Source organism: Sapajus apella, unplaced genomic scaffold (genome assembly GCF_009761245.1).
Source record: "Sapajus apella isolate SASKATOON/1434 unplaced genomic scaffold, GSC_monkey_1.0 scaffold126, whole genome shotgun sequence".
Classification (NCBI taxonomy): Eukaryota; Metazoa; Chordata; class Mammalia; order Primates; family Cebidae; genus Sapajus; species Sapajus apella.
In genome coordinates, this window is record NW_022437066.1 from 2,541,003 (window position 1) to 2,559,254 (window position 18,252).

At 52.1% G+C, this 18,252-nt stretch overlaps 1 protein-coding gene across 2 annotated transcripts in view; it reads left to right on the forward strand.

Annotated features, from left to right (window-relative positions):
* Positions 1-18,252, forward strand: part of LOC116539208 — a 61,041-nt gene that overhangs the window by 2,142 nt on the left and 40,647 nt on the right. The gene's annotated exons all lie outside the window — the stretch shown is intronic.

Sequence of the window (18,252 nt, forward strand, 5' to 3'; positions counted from 1 at the left end):
AGAGGGGTGGTGCTGGTCATACCAGCCTGGGAAGCTGGAGGGCCACTTTTGGGGTCAGGAAACCCTTGAAAGCATTGTTTTAATGCCTTCGTGAATTTTTTCAATAAACAATTTTTTTCTCATAAAGAAATACTCGTGCCTTACCAAACTTTGCGGGAGATGATCTAATTAATAAGGTCACTTCCCAGAGACATGGGCTATTAACGTTTTGGCACGCTGCGTCAAAGTTTTTAAAACAGTGCTGTGATGAACAGCTTTCCTGAGGCATCCTTGGAACGGCTCTGAGCGTTTCCTGGGGGCCAGTCCCTAGCAGAGGCCAGTGGGCCAGACTATGCTGCATTTTGCCAAATGCCCTTCAGAAACGCGGGACCAGCCTGCCGTCCACCCACTGGCGAGCGGGCTGCAGGCTTGCCTGCCCTCTTGCCAGCCCTGAGGCGTGCCATTGCTTTATGTCTGTGGCAATCTGAGGCGAAACAGCCCTTTGCATCACGTTAATCCTAATCTCTTTGACTGCTGGTGATGAACATCTTTTCATTTGATTATTGGCCATTTAGAATGTCGCCTGTCTGTGTTCTTTGCCCATTTTTTATTTTTCTGTTGGGCTGTGTGTCTTTTTCTTAGGGATTCCAGGAGCTTGTTACGGTAAAGAATTTAGCTCTCCTCTGTGCCATTTGCGACTCTGTACGAGAGTGTAAATGCAATGTATGGCCGGGCGCGGGGGCTCACACCTGTAATCCCAGCACTTTGGGAGGCTGAGATGGGTGGATCACCTGCGGTCAGGAGTTCCAGACCAGCCTGGCCACCATGGTGAAACCCCTTCTCTGTTAAAAAATACAAAAATGAGCCGGGTGTGATGGCACACAAATAGTAATCCCAGCTACTCTGGAGGCTTGCTTGAACCCGGGAGGTGAAGGGGCAGTGAGCAGAGATTGTGCCACTGCACTCCCCTGGGCGACAGAACATGACTTTGTCTCAAAAAGTGTTTTGTGCCACAACAGTGCAGTAGCACAGAGCATATTCAGTAGTACAGTATACTCTTGTACATTGCATTTATTTTTCTGTCATTTTTCTTTTGGCTTTGGACTTTGTTTTTTTGTTTGTTCAGCCTTTTTTTGTTGTTTGTTTTTGCTTTGTTTTAAGAGAGAGTCTTACTCTGGGTACCCCTAGGCTGGAGTGTTGTGATGTGATCACAGCTCACTGCAGCCTCGACCTCCCCAGGCTCATGAGATCCTTCCACCTCAGCCTCCGAGGTAGCTGGGACTACAGGTGCATGCCACCATGCCTGGCTAATTTTTGTTTTTTTGGGGGGCTTTGCCATGTTGCCCATGCTGGTGTTGAACTCCTGGACTTGAGGGATCCATCCTCCTTGGCTTCCCAAAGTGTTGGGATTACAGGTGTGAGCTACTACTGTGTCCGGCTATGCACAGGGTTTAAAGTTCTTCTGTAGCTAAATGTATCAAGTTCTCTTTTGCGGTTTCTGGCTTTGGGGTGAGGCCTGGGATAGCTTTTGCCACTCTAAGATTTCATAATCATTCACTGATTCAATGCCTGCATTCCACAGTAAGAGAATGGAGGTATGGAGGGGTGGCCTAGGGCTTTCGGGGGTTCCTGGGCCAGAGTGTGTGGCATGTCATAAACAGTTTCTCAAAATGGGGAGTGCTGTTACTCTTTTTTTGAAGCTACTGACCTTCAGAGATGGTTGTTTGGTGCTTTTTATTAAACTTCTAGGAGGCCTCAACAGTGCTTTGTGACCTTCATCAGGGGAACAAGGAGACGCCCCCGTCATTGTCAGACTCTCCTGTTGTGAGCGGTGCTGGCCTTGGCCTTGGGACCACCCCGCCCCCAAGTCAGGCTCCTCACTGTGCAGTCTGTGCCTCCTGGGGTCAGCACACGAGGTCACCTTCAGTATCCACCATGGAGGAAGTGAGGACTCCTGGTGTCTGTCCACCCAGCGCAGGGCTCCATGGGTGTGTGGGCTGTGGCGGCAGGGACAGGTTCGGTGGGCTCTGGGGTCCCTGCCTGGCTGTTGCTCCCCTCCGGGCCTCTGCTTGTCCTTCTGTGAAGGGTACAAAGAGTCCAGGGGGGACCGTCTCAGGGTCACTCTCCATGTGGAGTAGGGAGACCACCAGGGAGGAATGGCCGAGTGCCCACTGGGGGCCAAAGTCCGCTCTCATGAGGAAAGCCAGCAGTCCCTCTGCTGCTCTCTTCCTTTACAGAATCACTGACGTTGTCATAATTAAAGAAAACTCAGAGACCTGGTTCGGTGGCTCACGACTGTAATCCCAGCACTTTGGGAGGCCGAGGCGGGTGGATGGCCTAAGATCAGGAGTTCGAGACCAGCTCAGCCAGCATGGCAAAACCCTGTCTGTACTTAAAATACAAAAATTAGCTGGGTGTGGGGTGCTGCATGCCTGTAATCCCAGCTCTCAGGAGGCTGAGGCAGGAGAATCGCTTGAACCTGGGATGGAAGACTGTCTCAAAACAAAAACAAAGAAACTCACCTGAAAGAAGGCAGCGTTTCCCCCCCAGATGAGGAAGCTCCATGGTCCCCTGGGAGGACTCAAGGATGCAGGAGCCCCAGACCCTGCTGGCGGGAGGGCACCGTGTCTGTGCCCTGATGGGTCTGTTAACTATAAAATGCAGGTCACATTTGCATGGTGACCACATGCTTAGCCCTTGGTCCTGAAGTTACCAGCACACAGCTCATCCAGGTGCGCACCCACAAAGACTGCTCCTCCCCTGTCAAAGCAGAACCCCCTAACTGACCTGGTGGGGCGGGGGGAGAGGGAAGTGAACCGTGGTGCCTCCGGCATTGCTTGCCCTCTGCGGAAGGGAGGTGGGTCCATGTGCCCCAGTGTGGAAGGAGTCCAGGGAGCACAAGAAAGTGGAAAAAGCTTGCAGCAGAATGATGTAAAGTGTCACCGGGTGCACCTTCAGAAGCAGGGTGGGGGTGGCAGAACTGCACGCCGCCTGGCAGAAAATGCCTGCGGATGCCAGGACCTGTGTGAGTGGCCTGAGGGAGGGCCAGCAAGTCGGGGAGGGAATGTTTGGGAGTTGTCTTCTTTTTTTTTTTTTTTGAGACGGAGTTTCACTCTTGTTGCCCAGGCTGGAGCGCAATGATGTGATCTCAGCTCACCACAACCTCTACCTCCAGGGTTCAGACGATTCTCCTGCCTCAGCCTCCTGAGTAGCTGGGATTACAGGCGTGCACCACGACAGCCAGCTAATTTTGTATTTTTAGTAGAGATGGGGTTTCTCCATGTTGGTCAGGCTGGTCTCAAACTCCTGACCTCAGGTGATCACACACAAAATTAGCCAGGCATGGTGGTGCGTGCCTATAATCCCAGCTACTCAGGAGGCTGAGGCAGAAGATTCACTTGAACCTGGGAGGCGGAGGTTGCGGTGAGCCAAGATTGTGCCATTGCACTCCAGCCTGGGCAACAAGAGCAAAACTCAGTCTCAAAAACAAAAAATTAAAAATAAAACGGTGAGCACTGCTCTCCTATGTACATAAACCAACTCGTATAGGATATTTAACAGAAGGACATGAATGTTCATTACTGTGAGCTCAGCTCTCTGCACACTCACCTGTCCGTGGAGACCTGCCACCGGGTGGAGTAGCTGGCACTCTCCATCCAAACCCGGACCCCGAAGAAAGGGGGCCAGTCCCTTCCCCCTGGGGCCAAGGAGCTCACTTGATTCAATCTTTAGAAATTCTGTTTCTGCAAAAGATTTTTCAAAACCTTTTACCCCAGAAGTGACTCTGAATCGCCTTATTCTGGCTCATTTCTTGAGTGTGAAGTTCTTAGAATTTTCCTGGCATGAATTTTACCCAATTTATTGCTTATAATGTCAGGGGACAGCCTGACTTGATGCTGATCTGTTTATGAGGGAGCATTTTAAGCTGGAAATAAGGCCCCTGAGACAGAATGATGCGGGAGGCCCCGCGCGCATCGTCAGTGGAAAACCAGGACACATCACCTTGGATTTATTCAAGAGCAGGATGCCTTCTAACTCAGCATTTGGGAGGAAAATGACTTTCTTGCTCAGATTCTTTGCAAAAAATAAATTGGGCGAGGGCCCTTATTCTTACCAGACAGTGTCTCCACCTTGGCTCGTCTCTCTGAACAGGAGGGCCTGGGGGCGCCAGCAGGGGTGTGACGGGTTCCCCCTCCCCAAAGGCAGGAAAACCTTGCAGAGAAAAGGCAAAGTCCAGAGGACATGGGCATCTCTGACCCAGACGGGAGGCTGCCCGGGGGCAGGGAGGGGCATTGCATGGACTTGAGAAGGCCATGTTTGGCCAGGGGCACCCCCAGGACAGGATGGGGCAGGGGGCAGCTGAGCAGATGGAGGCTTCAGCTGATCCTCAGGGGGCCCTGGAGCACGGTAGCCCCTCAGATGGCATCGTTGAGGAAACTGGCCGGGCCTTTACACCCCTAAATCTGCTCTACGGCCAGTGGATGTGGGCTGCCCTGGAGGGAGGCACCCTCAGCCGGGGACTGTCATTTGGGCCGGGCAGCAGGGACCATGGAGTGCTCCCCAGCTGAAGGGGGCCCGGGCAGCTGCCCTGTGTCACCCCAAGCCCCCCACAGCCCTCCTTCCTTGGGAAGCAGCAGCTGGAATCTTTGACTTCAGAAACTCTGCCAGGTGCGCGCTTACTCCATCCCTTAGGCAGAGCCAGTTCACTTGTTAAGTCTCAGAAATTTTATCCCAACTGTGTTCAGCGGAAGAGGCTGCTGAAGCCGCATCAGAAATGATAAGGTGATGGGACTTGGATATGGAAATCTGAAAGAGAATGAGCCGTCAAGGTTAAAGTGATGGCAGATGTGCTGAGGGGAACCGATTCTGGCGAAAGCCCTCGTGAGGACGTTCCCGCACGCTCGGTCAACACAGGTGCTGCAGAGTCAAAGTGAGAAAGGTCACACTTTTCTTCAGTCTCGAGAATTTCCCCTAGATCCATGGAAATGATTCTATTTCAGTTTTCCTTTGGCAGAAAGAGGAGGGACTCCACCGCACGCTCTCTGAGTTTTGGAAAGGCAATACAGAATGTTTTATATTTTTGTATAAAAACCTACTCATGATGCCCTGAATCACTTACTTCTGAGCTGGGGAGGGTAAGGAGCCTCCGCAAGTCTTCATACAGATTTGTAGTTTCTGGCCAGGTGAAGTGGCTCACGCTTGTCATCTCAGCACTTTGAAAGGCTGAGGCAGGCAGATTGCTTGAGCCCAGGAGGTGAGACCAGCCTGGGCAACATAGCGAGACCCTGTCTCTAAAAAGAAAAAAAAATGTGTGTGTGTGTGTGTGTGTGTGTGTGTCTACACCTATAGACCACGCTACTTGGGAGGCTGAGGTGGGAGCATCGCTTGAGCCCAGGAAACTGAGGCTGCAGTGAGCTGTGATTGTGCCACTGCACCGCAGCCTGGGCAACGGAGCAAGACTGTGTCTCAAATATCTGTCTGTAGTTTTTGTGTAGCAGTGGTTTGGTGCTGTAAGGAAAAGCAGAGCTGCAGGGAAGGCTGAACCTTTCACCAGCCCAGCACCGTCCAGGCCAGAAGGCATTGAGGGCTGGGCATCAGGAAGAGGTGAATGTCCCAAGCTCCTCTGTGTCCCAGAAGACATGCCCAGCTTCAACCTAAGGCACCTTCAAAAACACTCCCGCTGCAAAGCAGCAGTATTTCCCCCGGCACGTGGCTGGGAGAAGCACCTGCCCACCTTTCTCTCAGCCTGGTGGTCGTGAAGGGAGGTGGTGAGGTCTGCTTTGATGGGTCATGACACCCGAGCTCACGTTACAAAGGGAGGGGAGATGGCGTGTGGCCACACACCAAGCCGGACCTTAGGGTGGGCTCCCTTTGCCACCTACGGCCCTCAGAAGGTCCCACCCACGATTGGGGGCCCAGTGAGGAGGGAGACCCCTTTCTGAGGGTCTCCCGGAGACCCTGGCAGAGAACAAAGGGTGAGCACAGACTGGGGGCAGGCAGAACCTGAGGAGAGTGGCCCCTTTGGGTTTTTTCCTCCCTTGAATCAGGAATTCAGATGCAGCGTTTCCCTGGGAGTCAAGGCTTTACATTTGTCTCTTTTCCTTTTTATGTTTTTGGTCAGCAGTGTTTTGTTTCACTGCCCCGAGTGGGACCCATGAGCACACCTGGTCTTCAGACCTGGGTGCGGTGGTGCGGTCGCCTCTGCATCTGACTCACCTCAGTACCCAGGATAGGAGCACAGTGCAGGTGAGCTGCCCCGCCAGGCCCCTGCAGAGGTGGCGAAGGTGTGGAGAGAGCTTCGGGGTGCGGAGGTGAAGCAAGCCCAGACCAATCCCCCAGGAGGGCCGGGGGTGCGGAGATGAAGCCTCTTCTTCCAAGCCTGTTGCCCAGAGGGGAGAATTTGCAGACAGAGGTAGGTGAAAGCCCTCCCAGACCACGCCGTTGCCCGGAGGCCCCTCCTCGTTCCGTGGCAGCAGCTGCTGACCTTTCCACCTGTGTTCTGAAAGCAGCGTCTTTGGTCACAACTGAAGAGGTTGCTCAGTCACACTCCTGAAAGGCCAAAGGGGGTTGACCAGTAAAAGGATGTCAACCCCAGATGTAGTTCTCAGTGTGGAAGCCACAGGAGAGCTTCCACTGTGGGCCCTGGGGATGGCTGAGGCTTTTATGCAGGTAGCTGAGCGGGCTGACCAGCTGCCTGGTTAACAGAGGTGACCTGTCATTGTGCTGTGTGCCATCTACTTACAGCTAGCACACAACGGCACAGCGGGGACGGTGACGTTTTGCTCGGAATCGAGTGAAGACATTCGGGAGTAAGTTTCACGGCAGAAGACAGGCTCGGAAGCAGGATCATCTGAGTCGGGCTCTCGAGGATCCCAGGCAGCCTCTGTCACCCAGGATGAAAGGGGCGGGAAGGGCTGTGCACACCCTTGGTGGAAAAGCCACTCCTGCTCTTAAAAGCTGGAACAGGACGTCTGACGAAGCCCAGGTCTCCACGGAGGTGGGGCATGGCTGGCATCTGTAGACTGCAGCCTCCGGGTGCTGGTGGGGAGGAAGAAGACAAAACCAGCACAGAATATTTTCTTTTTTTGACATGGAGTCTCGCTCTGTCCCCAGGCTGGAGTCCAATGGCGCGAGCTCGGCTCACTGCAACATCCACCTCCCAGGTTCAAGTGATTCTTCTGCCTCAGCCTCTCGGGTAGCTGGTATTATAGGTGCCCACCACCATGCCTGGCTAATTTTTCTATTTTTAGTAGAGACTGGGTTTCACTGTGTCAGCCAAGCTAGTCTCGAACTCCTGACCTCACGATCCACCCGCCTCAGCCTCCCAAAGTCCTGGGATTACAGGCATGAGCCATCACGCCCAGCCTAGCACAGAATATTTTTAATTGAAAAAGGAGGGAGCTGCTTTGTGAAAATTCCCCCCCCCCCCTTTTTTTTTTGAGACAGAGACTTCCTCTGTCACTGTGTCCCCAGGCTGCAGTGCAGTGGCACAATCTCGGCTCACTGCAACCTCTGCCTTCAGGATTCAAGCGATTCTCCTGCCTTATCCTCTCGAGTAGCTGGGATTACAGGTGCCTGCCACCATGCCTGGCTAATTTTTGTATTTTTAGTAGAGATAGGGTTTTGCCATGTTGGCCAGGCTGGTCTCTTGACCTCAGGTGATCCACCCGCCTCGGCCTCCCAAAATGCTGGGATTACAGGGGTGAGCTATCGTGGGCAGCCCAGCTTTGTGAAAATCCTAAAGAAACGAGCAGACTGGGAAAGTGGGACCTTAGTCTTTAAGGCTCAGTTTAGGGAGGTAACAGCTGTGTGCAGCCAAGTCCAGGAAGTGGCCAAGGTCAAGGGAGAACCGTGGAATCTGAGTGTGGAGGAAGGTATTGTACAGTCCCCAGACACCCCTAAACGTTTCTTCAGAGCCATTTGAGGACCGACCCTGTCTGGGTCATTGCGATGGACAGAGGACACAGCTTGGGATAGAGAGGACCGGGCCTGGCCCTGAGGCTGAACCATCTAAACCCTTCCGGAACACTTGTGGAGGTGGAGCTCTGGTGCCCCGAAACCCCGGGACAGTTACAGGAAGACAAGCCTGCGCTTTGTACACGAAATAACATGACTGAGGAGTCTCACTCCACGCCAGGCTCTGCACAACATCTCAATGTGCCCAGGAGAGAGAGTCTGCAAACTGGGTCCACAGCTTCAGGAGGAACATGGGCTCCGCGGGCTGGGGGGTCCTGAGCAGGTGGGTGTAGGAGCTGTGGCTCGTTCCATTTCCAAAGAGAGTCTGAGGACTTCAGCATTCAAAGAGGAAAGAGCAGGCAGTAGGGAAGAATGGAAAGAAGAAAATGGGAGGGTGGATGAGAGGCCAGCGGCTGTATTCTTTTGGGGCTTTCAAAAGCCTTCCCCAATCCCCATTTTACATGTGAAAGGGGGAAGAGGAGCAGTGAAGGACGCATTTGTCCTGTGCTCAGTGAACCTGCTCTTTGGGAGGATTTGTGAGCGGAGGGTGACTCCTGACTTCCAGTCCTGGCTTTGTTCCTTACCTGTGCAGATAAGCTGTGAATTTACATTGTCAGGGTGAAATTCAGCAGAACTCTGTTTTAGGACAAAGATCTTGGGAAAAAAAAGAAAAAAAGATGCGTGGCCTGTAATCCCAGCAGTTCAGGAGGCCGAGGCGGGCAGACCCCCTGAAGTCAGGAGTTCAAGACCAGCCTGGCCAACATGGCAAAACCCCATCTCTACCAAAAATACAAAAATTCGCCAGGCGAGGTGGCCCACGCGTATAGTTTCAGCTACTCGGGAGGACGAGGCAGAAGAATCACCAGGAGGCAGAGGTTGCCGTGAGCCGAGATCACACCACTGGACTCCAGCCTGGGCGACAGAGCGAAACTGTCTTGGGAAAAAAAAAAAAAGATCTTGGGGCCCACAAGGACTTTTCCTGTGAGCAAATGGTGAGGGAGACCTCCTGGGGAGGGGAGTGGCCTTCTGTCTTTGCAGCTGTCTATTCAGGAAGAAACTGGGAGGCCGTTTTGGATGACCCAGTTCCCAAGCTTAACTCTTCTTTTTGGTATAGTGAGTTTGGGGTCCCGAGATTTTCATTTTCCTTTACCTCTTTAAGGTGGAGGAAAAGGAAACCTCTCAGGGAATATCCAGCGCAGTGTCTTATCTTCCTGGGCCTGAGATAAGACAGAACTGCCTTTTGGACGCCTGTGTCCTTAGGAGTGCGGAGCCCTGGGTCTTATGGCCGGGGTGACCGCAGAGAAAGCCCCCTCCAAAATGTCCTGCTCTAGACCTGGGACTCTTCTCTGTCTTAGTAAAACTTGTAAAAATGTGATGAATACATTACAATCTCTGTAACCACCCGCTGAGTTCACCTTGCCTGCTGTGTAGACGGAGCTGATTTATCAAGGCGAGGAATTGCAGTGGAGGAAGAATAATTCACGCAGAGCCGGCTGTGCGGGAGGCTGGAGTTTCATCAGTTACTCGAATCAGTCTCCCTGAGCGTTCGGGATCAGAGTTTGTTTTTGGTTTGCTTTTTGAGACGGAGTTTCACTCTTGTTGCCCAGGCTGGAGTGCAATGTCACCACCTCGGCTCACCGCAAGCTCTGCCTACCCGGTTCAAGCGATTGTCCCGCCTCAGCCTCCTGAGTAGCTGGGATTACAGGCATGCACCACCACGCGTGGTTAATTTTGTATTTTTAGTAGAGATGGGGTTTCTCCATGTTGGTCAGGGTGGTCTCAAACTACTGACCTCTGGTGATCCACCCACTTCAGCCTCCCAGAGTGCTGGGATTACAGGTGTGACCACCGCACCCAAGCTGGGGATCAGAGTTTTTAAGGACAACTTGGTGTGGCTGGGGGAAAGCCAGTGAGCCGGGAGTGCTGATGGATCCGGTCAGATAAGAAATCGGCAGGGCGGTCGGAGCTCTCCTCTTGCACGGAGTCAGTTCCTGGGTGGGGCCACGAGATCAGATGAGCCAGTTGATCGACCAAGGGCAGGGTCTGCAAAACATCTCAAGCACTGGTCTTGGGTTTTACAATAGTGGCTTTATCCCCAGGAGCGGTTTGGGGGAAGTCAGAATCTTGTCACCTCCAACTGCGTGATCCTAAACCATCATTTCTAATCTCGTGGCTAATTTGTTAGTCCTACAAAAGGCAATCCAGCCCCCAGGCAAGAAGGGGCTTTGTTTTGGGAAAGGGCTGTTATCATCTTTGTATCAAACTATAAACTGTTCATATAAACTACATTCCTCCCAGAGTCCGTTCAGCCCACACCCAGGAAGGAACAAGGGCAGTTTGGGGCTCAGGAGCAAGTGGGGCTGGTTAATCTCTTTCACTGAGTCATAGTTTTGCAGTGGAGATTTCATCTGTACCCTGACAGTGCCTTCTAGTTTTCTTACTCACAGGTGTAAGTCCACAGATGCACAGAATAACATGGAACCTGAGATCTTGATTTGGGGGGACAGGTTTAAAGTGTATTCTGGGGTTGGTGCACCCTTGCCAGAAGCTGTCTCAGAGAGCTCACCTTCCCGCCTAACGGCTGGGGAGCCGAGGCTGCAGACCTGGATCTCACTTTGACGGAGGTCTTGTCACCTTCCTCGGCTGGAGACACAGACTGTGGATGCTGTCCTGCTGGCCACCCAAAAACAAATAAATACGAATGAGGAAAACTTGAAAAGGCCCCACATGCCAGAGGTGGGACAGCTTCAGATTTGGCGAGGACAACTGCAGTGGCTCAAAACCCATAAATAAGTTTAAGTCCATGAGTTCACTGTAATCATAAAAAAAAAAAAAAAAAAGGAACAAATTGATCGTCCTTGGAGGCTAAAAATGAGCTCATTATCTTAGAGACCGGTAAGTAACAATTCAGACACTTTCCTGCCCGTATCAGAGAGTCCTTTGTTTGTTCTTTAAAGCAATCCAGCTAATAAATGAGAAAAGAATGGTAGAATGTCACCATTTTGCAACCCCTGGTGAATGAATGAGTGTAGGTAACGCAGCCACTGACTCCTCGAGAAGGGGGGCATCAGACTTCTGTGCCTCTGATAAAGAGCCGCAGGGTCAGTCACCGGGACGGGCCTGAGTGTGACCAGGTCCCTGGCCCGAGCCCCCAGCCCCAGCTGCCTCCTTGCAGAACGCCGTGGAACAAGGGAGCGGTGTTGACTTTCGAGCTAGGGGACAGCCAGCCACACTCTCCCTGTGGGGAAGTTGGCAGGGGGCGGCCCCAGGGCTTCCCAGATCAGCTGTAGAGAAAAGAAATCGATGGCCTGGAACCTGTAGGGGAAAAGAGATTTAAAAAATACGTCAGATTAAAAAGTAGCCCCGACTATTGCCGTGTTTAAAGATAGGCAAAATCTGCCCCATTTTCACTTGAATTGCAGATGTCCTCAGTGGCATTACCAAGTTCCTAAGTCATGACCACTCTGTCCTCTGGAGCCAGGCTGGAGTAAGCTCCCATTTCTTTAAGCCATCCTCTTCCCTGCAGGGATTCCAAGGTTGGGTTGATGAGCAATAGTTACGGGTCACTGGAGGACACTTCCCAGAGGTGCCCCCCTCCCGCCTGCCCTGAACTGAAATTAAACCCGGTGCTCCGGGTGGGGCCCCTGGGAGGGGCCATTCAAGCTCATAGGGTACCTTCTCCACCTCCACCCAAGAGACCCCAAAGGGAGCATGGCAGACCCGGAGCCCTCTTTCAAAAGCCAAGTGAAAACAAGCGAAAGAAGCCAGTCATCTGCGAAATGTCCAGAACGGGGAGCTCTGGAGAGACAGAGGCGAGATTGTTGGCTGCGGGAGGCTGGGAGTGGGAAGCTGAGGGCCTGGGGAGGTGATGGTTCAAAGGATTTTCTTTGCGGTGATGAAATTGTCTTAAAATTGTACTCTTTAAGTGGGTGAGCTGTATGGTGTGTGAAATACATCTCAATAAAGATGTTATTTAAAAAATAAGTAAATAAGTCAAGTCCCTGGGCGGGAGCTGGGGGTGTGGTTGTTGACTCTGCCTGTACTTGCTCTGAGGCCCTGGGCAAGACCTTTCTGGGCTCTGGGCCTCAGTTTCTCCAATCTGGAACCCGTGGGGTTGGCCCAGATGTCCATAGGCCTTCTCCAGTAGGCTGTGACAGTGTGGAGCGCCCGCAGAGAAGGCACCTGGGTCTCTCTGAGGAGCAGAGATGGGGGCTGGGACTGCAGAAACGTGGCTTCACTGTGGCCTTGGGTATCTGTGCCAGGTCTGGGAGAAGCCTTCTCCGACCCGGCAGTCTCCGCCTGGCTGCGACTCTTCCTTCATGGCGTGTGTGGAAATGGCAGCCACAGAACGCTGTGTGGTCACCTGATATTCCCCTGCACGGAGGCTCCTGAGCTTGGGGCTGGCCCTGCGCCTGGCAGAGGCTTAGAGGCGGACCACGGCAGATGCCAACGGCAAACAACAGTGAACCCTGGAAACGGTTTGGGGCCTTCTAGGTGCCAGGCTTGGGAACGCAGAAAAAGCGAGGGCTCAGCCCTGCCCTCCCGGAGCTGTAGGTGAGCAGGGAATCCGTGCGGCGGGAATCTGCCACCGCGGCTCGGGCAGGTGCGCCAGTGAGGGCAGGTGGGGCTGGGGGATTCTACAAACCCGTTATTTCAAAATAATTTCAGGCACGCAGAAAAGGTGCAAACATAGAACAAATATTTCCCTCCTCTCCTTAACCCCGATTACCCAGATGTTCACATAGAACAAATATTTCCCTCCTCTCCTTAACCCAGATTACCCAGATGTTCACTTTTAATCACATTTATGACTGTTGCTTTCATTCTCTCCCATGATTGTTTCACTAAAGAGTTGAGAGGAAGTGGCAGACATGATGCCCTTTACCTCTAAATACTGTGTGTGCATTTTCTAAGACAAGGACATCCTCTGACATAAGCTCAGCAAGAATACAAAAATTAGGAAATTAACACACTACCATTCCCTTCATTTACAGACTTTAACACACTACCATTCCCTTCATTTACAGACTTTATTCAAATTTCACCAGCTTTCAGAGTGACATCCTTTATAGCAAAAACAAAACAAAACACCCCTCTCTTCCGGTTCAAAACCGAGTCAGGCATCACATTTGCATCGGGTCCATGCCTGTTTTGCCTGCTTTATTCCGTTCAGCTCCTTGGTCCTCATTCTCCTTTAGGACTTGACGATTTGGAAGAGTTGAGACCAGTTTTTTTGTTGCCAGGACTTTATTTTTGTTCTGCTTCTTTCCTGAAACCACCTGATAACCGGACACACTCTGGGTGGGAGCTCTGTGGAAGTGAGGCTGTGCCCTTCTCTGTATCAAGGTGGGAGGCGCAGGTGCTGATCTGTCCTGTGACTAGTTGTGGCAATGTCGACCACTTGGTAAAGGTGATGTCAGTCAGGATTTGCCATTGGGAAGTTATTTATTTTTTCTTTTTGAGAGAGAGTCTTGTTCTGTTGCCCAGTCTGGAGTGCAGTGGCGCTATCTTGGCTCACTGCAGCCTCCACCTCCTGGGTTCAAAGAATTCTCCTGCCTCAGCCTCCCAAGTAGCTGGGACTATAGGCGCACGCCACCAAGCCCAGCTAATTTTTGTATTTTTAGTAGAGACAGGGTTTCACCATGTTGGCCAGGATGGTCTCAATCTCTTGAACTTGTGATCCGCCCACCTCGGCCTCCAAAGTAGCCATGAGCCCCTGTGCCTGGCCGGGAAGTTATTCTTTTCCCCTTTGTAGTGAATAACTATCTTGATGGTGGGGGCTGGGGAAGAGGACACTTTGGGCCTCTGTGGATATATTAGTTCATGTTCATACTGCTATACAAACATACCCCAGTCTGGATGATTTACAAAGGAAAGAGGTTTAATTGACTCAGTTCCACATGGCTGGGAGGCCTCAGGAAACTTACAATCACGGAAGGGGAAGAGGCACGTCTTCCATGACGGCAGGCGTGAGAGAGCCAGCAAGAGCAGGGAAAACTGCCTTACAAACCGTCGGACCTCGGGAGAGTTCACCCACTATCACGAGAACAGCGTGGGGGAACCTCCCCATGATCCAATCACCTCCCACCTCGTCCCTCCCTCAACACCTGGGAATTATGGGGATTACAATTCAAGATGAGATTTGGGCGGGGACATGGAGCAAACCGTATCAGCGCTTCCTGTTTCTCATCATTCTTTTGCCCACTTTTGATCCAATGATGGGATCCAATGTTTTAGATCCAGTGATGAGTCGTGCCTGAAAAAAATTGTTGTTATGATACTTGCCAAATGGCTCTTCCAACAGCATCTTTTCTCCTCCATTCCTCAGTTGGCATTCTGTGTAAAGACTTCCCCCTCTCCCTTTTTATGCATGTGTATATGTAAGCGTGGACTCATGGACTATTATTTATGGATTATAATTTAGTCACTATCATTCTTCAGTTCGTTGTCCAAATTGTACCTGATTTGGGAGCGTTTGCAGACTGGAGGATCACAGTTAGATTTAGGTTTTGAAAGGATCCTTGTAAACCACAGTGAGCGACACTACTCACGTACTAGCGTTGTTGAAATTGAAAATGTCGCCGGGTGCGGTGGCTCGTGCCTGTAATCCCAGCACTTTGGGAGGCTGAGGTGGGCAGATCACTTGAGGTCAGGAGTTCGACACCAGCCTGACCAACATGTAGAAACCCTGTCTGTACTGAAAATAAAAAATACAAAAATTAGCCAGGCGTGGTGGCGCATGCCTGTAATCCCAGGTACTCGGGGGGCTGAGGCAGGAGAATCACTTGAACCCAGGAGGCGGAGGTCGTGGTGACGGAGATCACGCCATTGCACTCCAGCCTGGACAACAAGAATGAGACTCTGTCTCAAAAACAAAAATATATAAATTGAAAACGTCTGCAATGCTGAGCGTCACGACTGTGGGGTGGCCGCACACAGGGCGCAATGCAAAATGCGTGGAGCTTTCCTTCTGGTTTCACTCCGTGTGTATTAGACCTTCATAACCTGACTCTAAGAAAGCAAAAACCATTTCTCAGTTTCTTGTGGGGATCACAGGCCACAGGGCAGAGTGGAGCAGATTGGCAGTGTGGGGTCAGAGCCGGGATATATTTCGGGGGAGAGTTGACCAGACTTGTTGAGTGATTGGATATGGGGTGGGAAAAGAAGGGTAAAGGGGGCCCCTGGGGTCTGGATCTGGCTCAGGGTAGGTGGTGGTTCCACTAGTGGAGGAGATGGGCTCTTTGTTGCCACATTCAGGGGTGTGCTGGGGACGCCACCCCACCTGTCTCGCTGTAGCTGGACCACGCCTGGCAGTGGGGGGTGGTGTCCTAAACTGATCGCCAGTGAAGTCTTCAAGGCCCCCTGCACCAGGGTAGCACCAAGACTCTCGCCCTCGGGGCTGGGGCAGGCCTAGGGGTCTCAGCTGGGCATGGAGCCTTGAACGGACCCCTGGGGAAAGATGTTGGGGTCCCTCTTTCCCAGGGGCTCCTTTAAAGCTGGGAAACAGATTTTGGCCTCTAAGGAGAGAGGGAGAGGCAGAGCTAGGTTGTAGGGATGCAGTGTAAGGATATTCCTGACACTGGCCTGGGCTTCCTAGCTAGCCAGGTCTGAGTTCAAATCCTGGCCATGCCACACACCTACAGCTATCTGATCTTTGACAAAGCCGACAACAAGCACTGGGAGACACTGCTTGTTTGATATGCTTGTTGTCTTAAGACGTACATGCAGTCAAAAAGCATATGAAAAATAGTTCAACATCAATGATCATGAAAGAAAAGGCAGTCAAAACTGTGACGAGACGTCATTTCACACGGTCAGAGTGGCTCTTACTAAAAAGTCTGTACCGAGAGCCAGCTCAGCTGCCGCGACCCCCACCCATGCAGCACTGAAGGAACTGAGAGGCAGGCACCCAGATAGAACAGCAAAGTGGGTCCATCCGGGGGGCCGGCAGCCTCCCGAGCCGAGAGCCTCAGGGGCTGACGGCATTCCAGGCTGAAGGGCTTGAGTAGACGCTGACCCTTGAAGTTATTCTCTCTGAACAGCTGATCATTATTAACACACAGGTGTTCCGTATTTTCTCATAACACAAAACACACCAAGTAGGCAGCTGGTGCCCGCTTACCACTGATCACAAACAACCTAAAAAGTATTCGCCATGAGCCATGGGGGCAGGGTCAGATACCTTAAAGAATTGTTTTAGCAGGTGTGTGATATTTATATATTGTCCTGCCACTTTGGAATGCCCCCAGTAGTTTTCTACTTGGTGGGCGGGGGGGCAGCTAGGCTTTCCTTGTGGCCGTTCTTCCTAGCAAACAATATATTCTGTCATACCCTCAGCATTCACCAATACTCATACACTTAACATTTCTCAACAAGTCAGAAAATGGTCCGGTGGCTCACGCCTGTAATCCCAACAGTTTTGGGAGGCAGAGCCAGGTGGAAAACTTTAGGTCAGGAGTTTGAGACCAGCCTGGCCAACATGGTGAAGCCCCAGCTCTGCTAAAAATACAAAAATTAGCCAGGTGTGGTGGCATGCACCTATAATCCCAGCTACTCAAGAGGCTGAGGCAGGAGAATGGCTTGAACCTGGGAGGTGGGGGTTGCAATGAGCTGAGATCACGCCACTGCACTCCAGCCTGAGCGACAGAGAGACTCCGTCTCAAAAAAAAGTCAGAAAATAGCAGATGCTAGCAAGGTTGTGGAGAAAAAGGAACACTTATAACACTGTTGGTGGGACTGTAAATTAGTTCAACCATCATGGAAGACAGTGTGATTCCTCAAAGACCTAAAGACAGAAATACCGTTCAACCCAGCAATCCCATGACTGGGTATCTACCCAAAGGAATAGAAATTGCTGGACCGCAGAGCCACGTGCATGCGTATGTTCATTGCAGCACTGTTCACAACAGCACAGACCTGGAATCAACCCAAATACCCATCAATGGTAGACTGGATAAAGAAAATGTGGCACATACACACCATGGAATACTATGCAGCCATAAAAAATAACGAGACCGTGTCCTTTGCAGGAGCATGGATGGAGCTGGAGGACATTATCTTTAGCAAACGAATGCAGGAACAGAAAACCAAATACTGCATGTTCTCACTTCTAAGTGGAAGCTGAGTGATGAGAACACATGGATGCAAAGAGAGGAACGGCACTGACTGGGGCCCATCAGAGGGAGGAGGGTGGGAGGAGGGAGAGGATCACGAAGGGAGGAGGGTGGGAGGAGGGAGAGGATCACAGGGAGGAGGGTGGGAGGAGGGAGAGGATCATGAAGGGAGGAGGGTGGGAGGAGGGAGAGGATCACAGGGAGGAGGGAGAGGGTCATGGAGGGAGGAGGGAGAGGATCACAGGGAGGAGGGTGGAGGAGGGAGAGGGTCAGGGAAATAACTAATGGGTGCTGTGCTTCATACCTGGATGGTGAAATAATGTGTACAATTCCCCATGACACAAATTTACCTATGTAATAAACCTGCATGTGTACCCCTGAACTTAAAAGCTGCATTTTTAAAAAGTCCTGGCCATGCCTTACAGTGGCTGAGGAACCTGTGTATGCCTCAGCATCCCTACTGGTACAGTGGAGGCCGTGCTGCCACCACCGAGGTTACCCAGAAGTCGGGGACAGCAAACCTTCGGTCGGTGGCATCCTTCCCTCAGCACTCCAGTCTCAGGGGCGCCCACGTGGCTCTCTGCAGCGGGGCATCTGAGGGCTGGCTCTCCCCGAGCCTCTGCGCCTCTCTGGGCCTCTGGTGGCTTCCTCCTCCCACCCCAACTGCTTCTTTGTCTCCTCTCCCTCCACCTCCATGGTCCCCAAAGTTGTGACTAGGCACCTCCTGTCTGGCCTGCCAGGACCTGTGGCTCTTCTCCCTGCCACCCACCCTCATCCCCAGTCGCCAAACCCATCAGAAGCACCATCCCCATGGAAGCACCATCCCCATGGAAGCACCATCCCCATGGAAGAACCTTCCCCATGGAAGAACCTTCCCCATGGAAGCACCTTCCCCATCGAAGCACCTTCCCCATCGAAGCACCTTCCCCATGGAAGCACCATCCCCATGGAAGCACCTTCCCCATGGAAGAACCTTCCCCATCAGAAGCACCTTCCCCATCAGAAGCACCTTCCCCATGGAAGCACCTTCCCCATCAGAAGCACCTTCCCCATCGAAGCACCTTCCCCATGGAAGCACCTTCCCCATGGAAGCACCTTCCCCATGGAAGCACCTTCCCCATCAGAAGCACCTTCCCCATGGAAGCACCTTCCCCATGGAAGCACCTTCCCCATCGAAGCACCTTCCCCATGGAAGCACCTTCCC